Raw genomic sequence first — 14,160 nt, 5'->3', positions numbered from 1 at the left:
ATTTCGATAATTCAACCATAGAATGTAGTTTCACGTACTTGTGTCTATTTTGTAAATCATTTATAAAACCTGCATGTATTCTCATCCCAAAAATATTAGATTTTAAAAGTGGGACTATAACTCACTTTCACAGATTTTTTACTTCGTTGGGAAGTAAGACTTGGCCACTGGTTGATTCACGAACCTATATCAATATATACATATATATCAAAGTATGTTCAAAATATATTTACAACACTTTTAATATATTTTGATGTTTTAAGTTTATTAAGTCAGTTGTCCTCGTTAGTAACCTACAACTAGTTGTCCACAGTTAGATGTACAGAAAAAAATCGATAAATATTATCTTGAATCAATCCACGACCCAGTGTATACGTATCTCTGTATTGATCACAACTCAAACTATATATATTTTAGAATCAACCTCAACCCTGTATAGCTAACTCCAACATTCACATATAGAGTGTCTATGGTTGTTCCAAAATATATATAGATGTGTCGACATGATAGGTCGAAACATTGTATACGTGTCTATGGTATCTCAAGATTACATAATATACAATACAAGTTGATTAAGTTATGGTTGGAATAGATTTGTTACCAATTTTCACGTAGCTAAAATGAGAAAAATTATCCAATCTTGTTTTACCAATAACTTCTTCATTTTAAATCCGTTTTGAGTGAATCAAATTGCTATGGTTTCATATTGAACTCTATTTTATGAATCTAAACAGAAAAAGTATAAGTTTATAGTTGGAAAAATAAGTTACAAGTCATTTTTGTAAAGGTAGTCATTTCAGTCGAAAGAACGACGTCTAGATGACCATTTTAGAAAACATACTTCCACTTTGAGTTTAACCATAATTTTTGGATATAGTTTCATGTTCATAATAAAAATAATTTTCTCAGAATAACAACTTTTAAATCAAAGTTTATCATAGTTTTTAATTAACTAACCTAAAACAGCCCGCGGTGTTACTACGACGGCGTAAATCCGGTTTTACGGTGTTTTTCGTGTTTTCAGGTTTTAAATCATTGAGTTAGCATATCATATAGATATAGAACATGTGTTTAGTTGATTTTAAAAGTCAAGTTAGAAGGATTAACTTTTGTTTGCGAACAAGTTTAGAATTAACTAAACTATGTTCTAGTGATTACAAGTTTAAACCTTCGAATAAGATAGCTTTATATGTATGAATCGAATGATGTTATGAACATCATTACTACCTTAAGTTCCTTGGATAAACCTACTGGAAAAGAGAAAAATGGATCTAGCTTCAATGGATCCTTGGATGGCTCGAAGTTCTTGAAGCAGAATCATGACACGAAAACAAGTTCAAGTAAGATCATCACTTGAAATAAGATTGTTATAGTTATAGAAATTGAACCAAAGTTTGAATATGATTATTACCTTGTATTAGAATGATAACCTACTGTAAGAAACAAAGATTTCTTGAGGTTGGATGATCACCTTACAAGATTGGAAGTGAGCTAGCAAACTTGAAAGTATTCTTGATTTTATGAAACTAGAACTTTTGGAATTTAAGAAGAACACTTAGAACTTGAAGATAGAACTTGAGAGAGATCAATTAGATGAATAAAATTGAAGAATGAAAGTGTTTGTAGGTGTTTTTGGTCGTTGGTGTATGGATTAGATATAAAGGATATGTAATTTTGTTTTCATGTAAATAAGTCATGAATGATTACTCATATTTTTGTAATTTTATGAGATATTTCATGCTAGTTGCCAAATGATGGTTCCCACATGTGTTAGGTGACTCACATGGGCTGCTAAGAGCTGATAATTGGAGTGTATATACCAATAGTACATACATCTAAAAGCTGTGTATTGTACGAGTACGAATACGGGTGCATACGAGTAGAATTGTTGATGAAACTGAACGAGGATGTAATTGTAAGCATTTTTGTTAAGTAGAAGTATTTTGATAAGTGTCTTGAAGTCTTTCAAAAGTGTATGAATACATATTAAAACACTACATGTATATACATTTTAACTGAGTCGTTAAGTCATCGTTAGTCGTTACATGTAAATGTTGTTTTGAAACCTTTAGGTTAACGATCTTGTTAAATGTTGTTAACCCAATGTTTATAATATCAAAAGAGATTTTAAATTATTATATTATCATGATATTATGATGTACGAATATCTCTTAATATGATATATATACATTAAATTTCGTTACAACGATAATCGTTACATATATGTCTCGTTTCAAAATCATTAAGTTAGTAGTCTTGTTTTTACATATGTAGTTCATTGTTAATATACTTAATGATATGTTTACTTATCATAATATCATGTTAACTATATATATAACCATATATATGTCATCATATATTTTTTACAAGTTTTAACGTTCGTGAATCACCGGTCAACTTGGGTGGTCAATTGTCTATATGAAACCTATTTCAATTAATCAAGTCTTAACAAGTTTGATTGCTTAATATGTTGAAAACATTTAATCATGTAAATATCAATCTCAATTAATATATATAAACATGGAAAAGTTCGGGTCACTACACTACAGGGTTTTGTCTTTTAGATAGTATAGTAATAATTTGGGCCGTATCTGATTAAGTATATAGATATTTAAAAATGTATTTTAAATTTGTTTTGTATTTGACTAAATTACCCTTTAGGTTATAACCTCTTCCCTAAATTTAGATGGACATGTGTCAAAATAATGTGCTTCCTACTCTTTTTATTTTAACATTTAACATTCTTTTTACATGACCCTATATATATATATATATATATATATATATATATATATATATATATATATATATATATATATATATATATATATATATATATATATATATATGGTCAGGTTTAAATGAGAACCACTAAAAAGGTGAGAACTGCGAAAACTATTTAATTTAATAGTTTTTATGCGTTTAAATACAACAAATTATATGCAAATGTTAATTAATGCACATATCATCAACAAACATATGTTCATGTTAAACTGTTAATTATATGAAACTGTTCACATGTTCGGAAACGATATATTTAATTATATAGGTAAAATATAAGTGTGTTTCAACTATTTTATGTTCATTCATACTCGTCATCAAGGTTTATGTGTGATTCAACCTAGTTACATGTGAAAATCTTTATAAATCAAAAGTTCTCGCAGTTCTCGCCTTTTTTATGGTTCTCGTTTGAACTTTTGGCTATATATATATATATATATATATATATATATATATATATATATATATATATATATATATATATATATATATATATATATATGAGTTTTCTATATGTAGTCCTAAGGGCTATCTTTAAGAATTTATTCTAGCATGATTTAGTGATACATTGGAAATGTTATTTGCAGGAGGTGGGTAGTTATTTTGAAGGTACAAACAATACATGCATGTCTAAATTTGTTAAGGATTGCCCTAAGGGCTATATATATATATATATATATATATATATATATATATATATATATATATATATATATATATATATATATATATATATATATAGGGGCAGGATCAATGGGGAAGTAACCAATCGGGGGGAAACGGGGGGAAGCAAAAAAAAAAAAAATTCGTTTTTTGAAAAAACGTTGTTCATGAACATTATAGATTGGATGAAAATATGAACATTTAGAAAAGACACTTCGTGATGAATGTTATTATTTTAGCGGGTGAAAGGACCCGTTCATAACGATTATAAATGATTCACAATAGTTGATTTCATTGCGAGGTATTTGACCTCTATATGATACATTTTACAAATATTGCATTCGTTTTTAAAAGACAAACTTTCTATACATCGAAAATTGACGGCATGCATACCATTTCATAATACATCCAACTATAATTGACTTAATAATAACCTTGATGAACTCAATGACTCGAATGCAACGTCTTTTGAAATATGTCATGAATGACTCCAAGTAATATCTCTAAAATGAGCAAATGCACAGCGAAAGATTTCTTTCATATCTGAGAATAAACATGCTTTAAAGTGTCAACCAAAAGGTTGGTGAGTTCATTAGTTTATCATAAATAATCATTTCATAATTTTAATAGACCATAAGATTTCATATTTCCATTTCTCATAAACATCATGCATAAAAATCTTTCATATGGATTGAACACCTGATAATCGACATTAACAAGACGCATATAGAATATCCCCATCATTCCGGGACTCCCTTCGGACATGATAAATTTCGAAGTACTAAAGCATCCACAACAATGGATGGGGCTTGTTGCGCCCAATAGATCTATATTAGGGGCCAGTTCCCTAATTCTTAGATTACCAGGCTAAAATGGGCATATTTGGTTTCGATCTATTCAACCATATAATGTAGTTTCGATTACTTGTATCTATTTCGTCAAACATTTATAAAAGCGCATGTATTCTCAGTCCCAAAAATATATATTGCAAAAGCATTTAAAAAGGGAGTAATGAAACTCACTATACGATATTTTGTATTAAAAATATGAATACGACGGAACTGAACAATGCAAGGTTGGCTTCGGATTCACGAACCTATTTTAGTAATGTATATATTAAAACACGTAATAATAATCGAACAAGTTATGTATTAATATATATATTATTTCAATTGTTATATTTTTATATTCTTATATATATATATATATATATATATATATATATATATATATATATATATATATATATATATATATATATATATATATATATATTTATTTATTTATTTATTTATTTATATGTTTTATATAAGTATTTTAATAACAATTTATTGTAATTATAATAGTAATAATTTTAATAGTAATATTGTTAATAATAATAATATAGTTCTTATAATAATAATAATGTTGATAATAATAATTATAATATTCATAAAATTACTAATAACAATAATATTCATAAAAATAATAATAAAGATAATAAAATTAATGATAATTCTAATAATAATACTAATGATAGTTTTAAAAAATATAATTTTAATAGTCATGATCATGATAATAATAATAATACTTAAATGATATAATTTATAATAATATTAATACTACTTATAAAAATACTAATGATCATAATGTTTCTAATATTTATAAATATAAGTATGATATTAGTAATAATAATAATTATAACACTAACAATATCAATAATAATAATAATCATAATAATAATAATAATGATATTAATAATAATAATATTAATAATAAATAAATAAAAATTGGAAACTACCTCACAAAGAAAAAGTTCAAAAAAAAACTGCCCACGCCCGGGCTCAAACCCAAGACCTCCCGCTAACCCAAAAAGCGCCTTAACTGTTCCTCCAGTTCCTCTTTTCTGTTTTAATACCCAGCATAAATGTATATAAACCCGTTTTAAACTGTTTCAGTTTCTTCCTCATCCTTCCTTAAACTCAGACGACCAGAAAATCAAATGACCATAACAATCACACAATTAATTTGTTTTTGGATTCATAAACTAAGCAGAAACGAATAATGGTTGATTGATTTATTTAAAACAGAAAAAAATAAAAGAAAAGAAAAACTAAGCAACAGCAGTTCGTATTGAAACTATGAACTCAAATCGTATTTTTAAAATCTAGACAGTTTCAGACTAAGATTTCAACATAAATTATGTTTAAAATTACTCCTAAAAACTATTGAAATCTTCAATTGAACTTGAAACATCATAAAAACATGAATTTGATCAAAGACCACTCGGTTGACTTTTAAAACTATAACTTTGACTTCCAAATTCGATATCAAATTGAGAAACTGGATTGTGAAACTTTCCAGAAAGTTTAAATGAAAGATTTCTAATAGAACTGCATTAATAGATTTTGCAATTAAATTAGAATTACGGTTTTTCAAAAATTAACACACGAATAGGGTATATACCTGTTTTCATCTTTTTTTTAAAAAAAAATCAATAATATAAAAGCTGTTATTTGGTAATAGATATTTGATAATGGAGGGTGAAGCGTGTTTTATCAAAATCATTGAGCAATTCGATTTGTTTTATAGCCAATTGCTCGACAGCTATTTTAATCAGAAAACAGAGAAAATAAATAAAATAAATAAAAGTGTATTACAACTTGTAACAGATTTTAACCTCATCTGATGAAAATCGAATTTTATGTACTGGATTGGATTAAGACTTGTAACAAATTTGGGACAAAAACAAGAGATTAAAACAGTTCGATCGTTACATCAACAGAGAATTGATTCTGTATAATTTTATTCATAATTAAAATTAATATTAATAATTAATAATATATTAATAATATTATTATTATTAGTATTAAAAATACTGATAATTATGATAATAATAATAACATTACTAATCAAAATAATACTATTAATAATAATAATAGAAATGATAATGATGATAATAATATTACAAATACTAATAATCATAAATAAAAAAAATAATATCTATAATACTAATAATAATAACCACTATATTAATAATAATGATACAAATATTAAAAATAAATAATGATAATTATAATAATAAAAATGATAATAATAATATTATTAATGATATTAATAATGAATTTTAATGATAAAGGTAATAATAATATTTGATAATTATACAAATAATAATTAAGATATATCATGTTATTTGAATCAAATTTCATATCTATATTTTTATATTACAATTAATAATATTAATAATACAGATTTTAATATTAATGAGAGTAATAATAATACTAATATAACATTTGCCTTAACTTGTAATTAGATATATTAATATTTTAATTTATTAATTATGTAATATTTACTAGTTATATATATATATATATATATATATATATATATATATATATATATATATATATATATATATATATATATATATATTAATAATGACTTAATTATTCTGTATATTATTTTACATTTTTAATCTCAATTGATTAAAGTATAATTTATTAATTGAAAATGTTATATATATATATATATATATATATATATATATATATATAATTACACACAATTGTTCGTGAATCGTCGGGAATAACCAATGGTTAACTGAACCCGTGTAAATAGTTTAAAAATTTTGAGACTCTACATTACAGACTTTGCTTGTCGCGTCGAAATCATATAAAGATTAAGTTTAAATTTGGTCAAAAATTTCCGGGTCGTCACAGTACCTACCCGTTAAAGAAATTTCGTCCCCGAAATTCGATCGAGGTTGTCATGGATAACAATAAGAATGTTTTCATGACGAATACGAGCTGAAAATTAGAGTTTTATAATCATTGAGTAATATAGATAAACAATTTGATTTTGTGAAAAGTACGAGTGAAGCTATCACAAAAGAGTGAAATGAGTAAATGCAGATTCATTTTAACCGATGACGTTGTCACGGTTGATTTTCCGGAATTTAAGGGATTTTAGAGGAAATCTTTGTAATAAGATTTGGTTCTTTAATAAAATTTAGGATCTTCTTTGGTTATATGCAATAATCTATTTCGATTGCTTTGTCGGATATTTTCCTATAAATCCACCCTCTTCATTTTCTTTTTATTTTGGAGTTTCATATTTTTGTTTTCTCTTCCCGACTTTAAGTCAAGCGAATAATGATCCAGAATTCGTAAATATGGAGTTTCGAATGAACATGACTAATGTTTTAAGAGAGAAATTGTAATAACACTATCTCGATTGGTTAAATTACCAGAATTCAAGAGAAAAGATATAACTATCAAGAAAATACGTTCTTGATATGTTTATAGATTAGATAGAATGTAAGAGTCGTGTAACATGGTTCATGATGATGTTATAATCTGTGAATCATCACGTTCCATTAGAAACTCAGCATGACTTACTGTAATATAATTACGTTGATCAAGTGTCATTATATTATACTAACTCATGCATCAATTTCCAACACTACTTCAAAAATATTCATATTTTAAATTCGAAGGTTTATAGAATATAGAAGCTAAAACAGTTTCCTTTTATGATATAACACAGATAGCGTTGAGAGATAATTAATATCGGACGAGAATATTTATGAAGATATCTTCAGAAATATTGAGGATATTTAAAATGAAAGATATGATAATATCTTAGAATTTTTAGAATCAAAGTGTGATGAAGAAATTCATTCAAAATGATTTAGAGCGATTAAGAAGTAAGGTATTTACCAAAGATTTCATCAAAAACGAATCATCAGGATTCTTTATTTACAAGTTTAGTCCTTGTGATTTGTTCAGAGTCTGCTTCTTGGTTTGCTCAATTCATTTTTCAGTATCAAAATCTTTGAGCTTTTTCAATACTTCATTCTTTATCATCCAACTTTTGACTGTTTAAGACAGTCTTCAGTTTTCACTGCTTTATCAGTTTTTTTTTCAAAACTCAGAAAACTGATTCATAGGCTAAAGCGCTTTTCGGAAATTCAGAATTGAAATTCGTAAATCCAGGAGATAGAAGTTATATATATATATATATATATATATATATATATATATATATATATATATATATATATATATATATATATATATATATATATATATATATATATATATCTATATATATATATATATATGTATATATATATATAATTGTTGTTGTAGAATCGCTGAGAAATTCGAGATTATCGATTGATGCCTCCCTATATTTGGTATGGTAATTATTGTTACAAGATGCCGATGGGTTCATGATAAGACTTCAATAGATAAATATAGTGATTTTTTGGAGGAATTTAAGCCAAAGAGTAACGAGGTTGCTGATACGTCTGCTGGTAATATGATGGAATATAAAAGGTTCCCCGGTTACAATAAAAGAGCACGCATATATATCAAGGTTATAATAAAGTCGTTCGAATGAAAATTCGAAGTTGAATTGTTGAAGCTGTGACAAAATTAGCTACTTTGGAAAGAGGTTGCAAAGTTATTTTCAGTAATAATACTGCTAAAGGAATTAGCACAGCTGTGTGGTAAACGTTTACTCAGGTTCCGAGTGTTTTCAGGTGCATAACTATATGCATCAATCTTTTCTTTCTTAGATGAAGTGCGGTTGGTTCATCCTCTCGATTGAGATGTTTTCAAGAATCATGAAAGGTTTGAACGCAGATTGTAATCGTCAAGATACGAATGAGTTTTAGGATGAAATCAAGTGGCAAACTTGAAGAAATGTTTAGTTTCATAAGTTATAATCAATATTTTAATTCATTTTAATTGTCCAATGTTATTAGTCCACAGTTAGTAGTCCACAATTAGTAGTTCAAAAATTCATATATAGTTTAATATATAATACTCGAATTAATTAATACGTGTCGTGACCCATTATATACATGTCTCAGACTCGAACACAACTCAAAGTATATATATTATTTAGAATCAACCTCAACCCTGTATAGCTAACTCGAACATTACCGCATATAGAGTGTCTATGGTTATTCCAAATAATATATATAGATGACGTCAATATGATATGTCAAAACATTGTATATGTGTCCCGATATTTAAATTGCGTAAAATAAATAACAGAAATTAAATGACAATAAATAAAATTGCGAGAATAAAAATTGCGATAAATAAATTACGATAATTAAATTGCGATAATTAAAATGCAATAGGGAATTAAGAACAGTTAGCTAGGAATAGTTAGCGTGAATTCTTAACAGAATTTCTCATAGTTAATTTGTTTATTTCTAACAAATTTTATTTTGTCAAATGTTTTCTTCCTTATGCCACTTGTTCGATTCTGATAAGTCAAAATCCAAATATGAAATTTGAATGTAAATGGTTATTCTGTGGTGAACGGATTCGTATATCTGTGGATGTAAGTAGGATAATAAATGACTGCTGAATCAGGTTGAAAGATTGTACAGTATAACATGTTAATATGAAAGCTAAATATTTCCTCGAGTATTACCTACCCGTTAAAATATTTTCACCATTAACGGTTTGTACAAAAGAATTTTTAATTACAATCTTTATGAAAATATACTTACATATATATTTTCTTCAGATGTAATCATGGATTTAATGAGTTAATATGATATTAATCTCATTTGCTTTTTCGGTTGGAACTAGATTAAATAATCTCTAAGACTTTAAAGATTACATAATCCCTGCAGAATGTTTCTCCAATGAAGTTATGAATCAATACTTCATCGTTGATTCTTATTAGTACTCCTTAGTATCTATGGTGCGTACGACATTGATGCTCGAGGTACAGATTGTGATGTCGAGGTGTGGGATGCGGATGTTGTTATTGGTGGTACTGGTACTGTTGGTGTTGATGATGGTGGTACTGTTTATGTCGGTGATGTTGCTGATGCTGGTAAATTTTGCACCATATTCTCCAAATTGATTACTCGAGCGCGAAGCTCGTTGACTTCTTCCATTACTCCAGGATGATTGTCGGTTCGGACGAATGGGTGAATAAGATCTAGAATGTGAGATAGTATATAATCGTGACGAGATACTCTGGAAATGATAGAGAAAATGGTGTCTCGAATAGGTTCGCCGATAAGTTCTTCAGGTTCATCACCAAGAGGGCAATGTGGTGGATGGAAGGGATCACCATCTTCTTGTTTCCATTGATTAAGTCGACTACACACCTATCTCTAATTCATCCAGAATTGATGATGGCTGATTGGTTGATTCATTCCGGTTACACTGTTTTCGGAGCTCGTGTGAAAATCTGTGACGACCCGGAAATTTCCGATCAAATTTAAAACTAATCTTATATGGTTTCGACATGATAAGCATAGTCTGTTAAACTGAATCTTAAAAAAAAAAAAATCTTGAACTGTTTCAGATATCTATTTGACCTTTGGCTATTCCCGACGATTCACGAACGATTAATTGTAAATATACATATATATTTATACATACAAATGTAAGTATATATAATAATTGAATATAATAAAATATGGTTGAAACATCAAGAAAATAATTATGTAAAATAATTTACAAGATTAGAAAGTTATTACTATTATAAATCTATGAATAAATATATATGATTTATATAATAATTGTTATCTTATGTTTATATTTCATCCATGTTAAACTGTTAGACACAATTAAATGAAATTAGACGGCTGCTAACTGTAACTTAAAAGCCATGTGTTTATTATTAATAGTATTTTATATTATAATTATTATTATGTTAAAATTATTAATTAGTATTAGTAAATTTATATGTTATGGATTCGGTTTTCTGTCCAAATCATCACACAAATAATTAAACCCGTGAATGATGAATGATTTATCAATGCACAGTATTTTTTTTGTTTCTATCTTTCATCCACTCACATCATATAGATGTATATATAGATAATATATAAACATATATAACTAATCAGATTTTTTACATGCACACATATGAGATATATATATCTATCACCACTATTATCTTCAATCATCCACCATTTTCTTTTGGCTTGCTGCTCGACACCAACCATCATATTTTCGCAATTCTTCAACCACCAAATTAATAACAAAACCATCAAAACTCTCGTGAGATCCTTCTCTTCTCGTTATGATAATGGCCGAATGATGAACCTGCAAGACATCAATAACCATACTGTTTTTCTGTTTCATCCACATGACAAAACGATCAACCTTCACCATTTTAGACCGGACACCACCTTGAATCACAATCACCATCACCTCACCCATCAAAGTCATTAGTCGTCTACTACTGTCATCAAACCATCTAATATATCTACTAAACCATTCCTTCGGCTCACAAACCACAAATCGAACCACCTTATATGTGTTCCTGTTTACGATTACCAAAACGAAACCCATAAACCACATATCTCTCTTCCTCTCTAAAATTTGTTTTCATATATATTCTATATGTCTCGATCGCCATTAACTCAGCACCTCGTCTACAAGAACAAACGTCGGTCACCTTCATTCAATACACCACCACACGCTTACCCTAAAATACTTTAACCATAACCACCATCATCCTTGTCCATCACCATAATCTTTTGCAATCGCCACCCTCCTCACGCCATTATGAACAACCCACCGTCGATAACCACTATCCACCATCAATCACCGAGAATCACCACTCATCCATCACCCTCAACCTCCTTTGAACCATCATCTCCATCTATTTTTTTCTCTTTCTCTCTCTACGATTTTGATCGTGAATCACCAAACTTCACTGCCACCCTATACTCACCATACCCTTCATCACCGTCGGCCACCACTTAATCACCATCATGTTCGTTATGACCATTACCACCCCAATAACCAATACCTAAACCGCCACTTTTGAGGTGCTATACTACTGCTGGCCGAGACCCATTTATTTTACTGTGAAGACGATAGATGTTGATATGGTTTCGGTGAAAGTACGTGATTTTGATGATGATCATATGATGATACTTTAATATGATGATAAACCGAATTATATTATTGTAATAATATAGATGTTGCACAATTCTCTTAATGGCAGACAAGTGCAACATTATAAACCCCACAAGTGATATATCCAGCTGCCTATGTCGATCTAAAAGACAAATAAAAAGATCAAAACAACTAACCCCCCACTTCATTAAAAAAATAAGAAAACCGATTGCTACCATATTTTATTTGGGTTCGATTCTTCCTTATATTGGGCCGTGAAAGTGTTGGATATAGTGCCATATACTTGTTTTGTTTGGGCCATGTACATGCTGATGGATATAGTAACAAGATCATGATAAAGTTCGTGATTATAGAAGCATTTGATGATAATGTTACGATGAGAAAGATGATAATATAATTCATGAATGATACCTAAAATAACAATAGATGATGATGGTTATTAAGACAATTAGATGAGTTGGATTATGATATTGATGATAATTAATGATGATGATTATGATTTTATGAGATAGATGATGATGAGAAAACGTTTATGAGATTAGATGATCAAGATTAAGATGATGATATTTATGAGATTAGATGATTAAGATTAAGATGATGATATTAATGAGATGTCATGATAATGATGATCCTTGTGATGTTGATAAAAGATGGAAACGATGAGGTTTTGAATGATGATGATGTTTATATTGATAATGATAATGGTTAAGGATGTTATCGGGTTAGCGGGACGTCGCGGGTTCAAACCCAGACTTGGGCATTTTTTTTTAAAGAAATACTCCTTTCAGTTTCGTGAATTCGAGGCCAATCCTGCATTGTTCAATGTCATCATATGTATTTTTACTACAAAATACATTAGGTGAGTTTCATTACTCCCTTTTTATATATTTTCGGGATGAGAATACATGCGCTGTTTTATAAATGTTTTACGAAATAGGCACAAGTACTAAAACTAATTCTATGTGGGTTTAAACCAGAAATATACCCTTAGCTTGGTAACATTAAACTACTTGTCTATGTACGTTAGGCGCGAATCCTAAAGATAGATCTATTGGGCCTGACAAACCCCATCCTGATTATGGGATGCTTTAGTACTTCGAGGTTATTTTAAACACACCTGATCTGGTGTACTTCAGAGGGTAAAACATGAACGTTAAGGCTTGTTACCGGGTGCCTACAACTTATAGAGTACTTTTATACACTTGCGAGTGTACATATATTTATAAACGGAAATCTCGTGGTCTATTAATATATTGAAATGATTGTTATGATAAACCTATGAACTCACCAACCTTTTGGTTGACACTTTTAAGCATGTCTATTCTCAGGTACGAATTAAGTCTTCCGCTGTGCATTTGCTCATTTTAAGGATATTACTTGGAATCTATCATCGCAATGGGACCAAATGTTGAAGACTTTGTCCAGGTGGATAAGGACGGGTCTTTACAGGTGGTATCAGAGCTGTGGTCTTAGCGAATCAGGTCTTGCATTAGTGTGTCTAACTGATAGTTGTTTAGATGCATTAGTGGGTCTGGACTTCGACCGTGTCTGCATGTCAAAAGTTTTGCTTATCATTTAGTGTCGAAAATTATTTGCTTATCATTCTTAAAGTCTAGACACGTCTTACTGCCTCTATTGCATAGACAGTGTATAGATAAATTCATATCTTAGCGTACATGTTATTGTTACCTTTGTCTGACAGCTTCCGTAGATTCCTCCGTAACTTATGAGATTTTAGTATTATATATGCATATGTAAATTATGTATTACAGGGTACTAATCTACATCCTATAATCTATTTCTTATCGAAAATCCTTCATCTGAT

This window comes from Rutidosis leptorrhynchoides, chromosome 2 (assembly GCF_046630445.1).
Source record: "Rutidosis leptorrhynchoides isolate AG116_Rl617_1_P2 chromosome 2, CSIRO_AGI_Rlap_v1, whole genome shotgun sequence".
NCBI classification, from domain to species: Eukaryota; Viridiplantae; Streptophyta; class Magnoliopsida; order Asterales; family Asteraceae; genus Rutidosis; species Rutidosis leptorrhynchoides.
This window is presented reverse-complemented; position numbering follows the sequence as displayed.